Raw genomic sequence first — 5,255 nt, forward strand, 5'->3', positions numbered from 1 at the left:
TAAATATATTAAAGTGTGGGGGTGTCTTGCTAAAGTAGGATTACCTGAAACTAAGAAAAGAAAATTAGGTCCTAAAACGACCAACTGTGTATTTATAGGTTACGCACAAAATTGTGCGGCCTATAAGTTTTTAGTTTTAAAAACTAAGGATAATATTCTACATCCTAATACAATTATAGAAGCTAGGGATGCAGAGTTCTTTGAGAATGTATTCTCTATGAAATTTAAATCTATAGGAATAGAGGAAGTCAATAAATCAGATATTGCATCTATTAGTAAAAATGCTTATAACAAAGTAGTAGAAGAGATACAACCAAGAAGAAGTATTAGGGTTAGAAGAGAAACTAACCTAGGAGATGGTTTTTTCACCTTCTTAGTAGAAGATGATCCTACAACGTATATAGAAGCAATTAACTCTCCAGATGCAACCTTTTGGAAGGAAGCAATAAATGATGAATTAGAATCTATTATATCTAATAACACTTGGAAACTTGTAGACCTACCACCTGGAAACAAACCAATAGGCTGTAAATAGGTGTTTAGAAAGAAACTAAAACCAGATGGGACTATTGATAAGTTTAAAGGCTAGGTTGGTAGTGAAAGAGTTTGAACAAAAGGAAGGAATAGATTACTTTGATACATATTCCCTTGTAACTAGAATTACTACTATCAGGGTCTTAATAGCGATAGCCTCCATATATAAACTGGTGGTACACCAGATGAACGTTAAGACGGCTTTCCTAAATGGAGACTTAGAAGAAGAAATATATATGGAGTAACCTGAGGGTTATAAGATATCAGGTAAACAAAATAAAGTATGTAAACTAATTAAATCATTATATGGTTGAAAATAAGCTCTTAAACAATGGCATGAAAAATTTGATGGTGTTTTAAAATCAAATGGTTATCATATAAATGATGTAGATAGATGTGTATATAGTAAAATTTTTTAAAAATGATTATATTATTATATGCCTTTATGTTGATACATGCTTATTTTTGGAACTAATATTAAATTAGTTAATGTAACTAAGAAATTCTTGTCATCTAAGTTTGACATGAAAGACTTAGGAGAGGTTAGTGTAATCTTGGGTATTGAAGTAACCAGGAAAAATGGTGTTATTATATTATCACAATCTCATTACGTTGAGAAGATATTGAGAAAGTTTAACCATTTTAACTGTTTACCTGTCAGTACTCCTTATGATTATAGTGTAACTCTTATGAAGAATACAGAAAATAGTGTGTCTCAATTGGAGTATTCCAGAATAATTGATAGCCTCATGTATCTAACAAACTGCACTAAACCAGACATAGCTTTTGTAGTAGGAAGGCTAAGCAGATATACACATAACCCTGGAAAAGAGCATTAGAATGCTTTATGTAGGATTTTGAGATACCTAAAAGGCAGTATAGCCTATGGTTTACATTATAATGATTTTCTTGCTGTATTAGAAGGATATAATGATGCTAACTGGATTAGTGATTTAGATGAGACAAAATCTACGAGTAGATATGTCTTCACTTTGGGTGGAGAAGCAGTCTCTTGGAAGTCTACCAAGCAGACATGTATCGCTTGGTCTACTATGAAATCCGAGTTTATTGCCTTAGAAAAGGCTGGATCAGAAGCCGAGTTGTTTAGAAATCTCTTGGTTAATATACCATTGTGTCCAAAGCCTATATCGGCCGTGTCTATTCATTGTGACTGTCAAGAAGCTTTAGCAAAAGTAAAAAGTAAAATACACAATGAAAAAAAAAGACATATTAGACTCAGACACAACATAGTGAAACACATGTTGCGTGATGGAGTCATATCCATTAACTTTGTAAGGTCAGAAAAGAATCTAGCAGATCCTCTTACCAAAGGACTATCTAAAAAGTTAGTCAATGATACATCGAAGGGAATGAGGCTGAACCTAATATATGAGCTGCCAGGGTCGGCAACCCAACCTATACAAGTGGAGATCCCATGAGATAGGTTTAATGGATAAACAATAAGACACGAGGTAAATGATTGCATTGAGTTATATGAGTCCCTTCTATGGTGTATAGTGCGAGCAACAACGCAGAAGGATGAGTTTTTAGAACTCTTAATGGATCCATAGCCATATATTTGGTGGTGTATACAGTTGCTGCATACACTTGATAAAATTCACCTATATGGGTGTGGAGGTGGAGGCCGCTTTCTATGCTAATCTAGGTGAATTCTCTAGAGCACTCATGAAATTCAGGTAATGGTGTATGGCCGAAACGCACTGAACCGCAGAATCACTTGCAGAGGAAGAGTTGTGTGAGTGGCATGTACTTGCGATCTACATTAAAAGGATTCAGGTTCAAGACTATGGTGTCACCTGATTCCTGTAGACCTATCTTGTTTACTCTAATGTCGGTTCAAGTTTATAGTGACATCGGCACCATTGCACAATTATTACGCTTTAATCCGAAAGAGTTTTATTTTAAAACATGTGGGGGATTGTTATATTTTGTTTTAAAATAATATTAAAAATTTAAATTTTTAAAATTTCGGTGATTTCCCTCCACATTTGAAAAGTTATGGTACTTTTGTGTTGTGGGTTTTGTCCCACATCGGATTTGACAAAGTAAACTATCTTGTATATAAGATAGTCTTTTTGCCTAGGGCTTGAGCCCTTTTCAGGGGGTATGTGAATTTAGTCCCGTGGGGGGCTATGCCCCGAGCCGAGCCGAGCTGTGCCGAGTCGAGTTGAGTCCGTGTCCGTGTGTGTGTGTGCGTGCGCGGCGCGACGCGACGGGACGGGCTGGGCTGGGCTGGGCGCGAGTGCGGGTGCGGTGTGAGTGTACTCGCGTGGGTGTGTGTATGGGTATTCGCAGGACTGTATGTGCAAGAGTGTATTCACACTTGCGCTTTTTCTTTTTAAACCAGAGAGATGCATCCCTTCCGGTTGGTCACCCCTGTTGGGTTTAAACCCAATGGACCTAACCTTTTGTAAAGGGTGCTTATGCACCACTTCGGAGTCTATATAAAGACTTCCAATTCCAGTTTCTAAAATACGAAATTATTATCTCTCTCATAAAACTCTCTCTGATACGGTTTGAAAGAATTTTACTGAGTTCATCGCTGAGTCAACTCAGCACTTTCGGATTAAACTGCAAGTGGTTCGAGCCCGTGTACAGTGAGTGCACCGCTGGGACCGGGTCATAGTCGTTGTATCCTGGAGGTCGATTGTTCTGGAAACCTGTTGCACTTGGGACGCTGTCTAAGGGGAGCAAATTTGATTTCAAGCCGAGTGACTCAGTCACGCCTCGACTTAATTCAATAAGTTCTTCTTTCTCAAAATTTATTTTCCTTTTTTAGTTCTCGATTTTTAATAGTCTATTTAATTCAATTAAATATTACAACAAGAACTTCTTGTAAATTCTATACAGAATGACTTGAATTTATGTGATTCATACTCGAGCTTCATGAATCAATTGATTATTGTGGATAGATGCTTGACGCAGGACAGACTACATTATCGGGTTTTGAACATGAGATCCTACTAAGCTAAGAGACGACCTTTCGGTAGCATCGGTGCAATCACGTCAACTGTAATTGCATGAATGTGATGTATGAGAAAAAAAATCCTGCAGTATGCAATGGAATGGCCCACCGGAACGACGGCCCCAGCCTTCCAAATGGTGAGTGGCAGCAATTGGACTTTGTTGCCGTGCTGTTGTTTCAAAATCATTGCACAGGTGAGTCAAGTTGGTCTGTGTTGTCACTGTAGGTGCTGAAAACTGTACCTCTCAAGGCTCTCCTTCCATCGCCAATATGATAGTAGATAGAGAGGATGGTAGGCAATGTACCACAAATATGAGGACCTCCCCTGCTGTACACGTGTCATTTGTCTAGAATCCTAACTGCCCAAATAGTGGGTCCCACTAATTTGAGGTACATGCATCTACAGGAGCCTAGGGAGGTTAGGTATCTTTTAGAGAAGTAGGACCTTGTCTCCACAAATATAGACCATTATGTGGCATGCGGGTACAGGATCTGGAAGGTTCATCCAGTCGGCCCGACTGTTGGTGGGCCATACTCCAGAAAATGTCATTGATCTCACAATCCTACTGTCCAACTGGGCTTTTCCAGTCTATCTTTATTTTGTTTTTGACCCGTTCATCAATTGGTAGGACACTGAAGGGACGGTTAGGATTGCTTCTCAAGTGTGAAAACCCCATCAATGCCGTTGTCTTGGTTATCCATGCTACAATGGCCATCACCATCAAGTGTGACAACCCCCTAAGGGGTCGATTGGTTGATGGTAAACGGTTGTAATCGGTAGAAAATGGATGCAAATGTGCAAAAAAGGTCATTTGGTCGATGATGAATAATGGTAGATTGATCGATGGTAAACGGTTGTAATCAATAGAAAATGAAATGCACATGGGCAAAAAGGTACGTTTGATTGATGACAATGGTAATTTGTAATCAATGCAAAAGGAAATGTTGCAAAATCGCAAAAGGAAATGTAGCAAAATCACAAAAGGCTAAGGATTGAATGCAAATGCTCGAAATGATTGGATTTTTAAAAATGGGTCTACTTTATGGTCTACATGGGGCTATCTTTTTTGAACGCGGATTGCGTCCTACCCTGCCCGGATGGTAATCCATTCGGACAGGGCTCTTTGGGGCCCACCATGATGTAAGCATTTTATCCACTCCATTCATCGTTTTTATCAAATCATTTTAAGGTATGATCCAAATAATGAGGTAGGTCCAAGGCTTAAGTGGATCACAAAGTGAGGATTGAATGTCCACCATTAAAAACTTCTTGGGAGTTGGAGAAGCTTCGGATCAAGCAGATATTTGTGTTTTCACTTTGTATAGGTTGTATGGTAAAAAAACATCACGGTGGCCCTTAAAAAGGTTTCAACAATGGGTGTCATTATCACTGCAGCTTCCTTTGGTGTGGTCCATTGGAGCTGTGGACCTACTTCATTTTTAGGATGATAACTTAAAATGATTTGAAAAAAGAGATGAACGGCGTGGATAAAATACTTACATCATGGTGGGCACCACAGAGTAGGACGCAATCCATGTCCATTATTATTATTATTTAAATCAAAGTACATATTTTAATAGACTTATTACAATTATTATGTGAAATGTCACGTATATTATTATGGGTCCTTTTTCATGTTATTCACAAGAGTTTCAACATGAGGTTATGATTGGAGTACCCTTTGTGGTGAAAATTCAATATAGTATGAGTGTGAGTTGGTGTTTAAAAAATTAA

The sequence above is a fragment of the Magnolia sinica genome, chromosome 4 (assembly GCF_029962835.1).
Source record: "Magnolia sinica isolate HGM2019 chromosome 4, MsV1, whole genome shotgun sequence".
In the NCBI taxonomy this organism is placed as follows: Eukaryota; Viridiplantae; Streptophyta; class Magnoliopsida; order Magnoliales; family Magnoliaceae; genus Magnolia; species Magnolia sinica.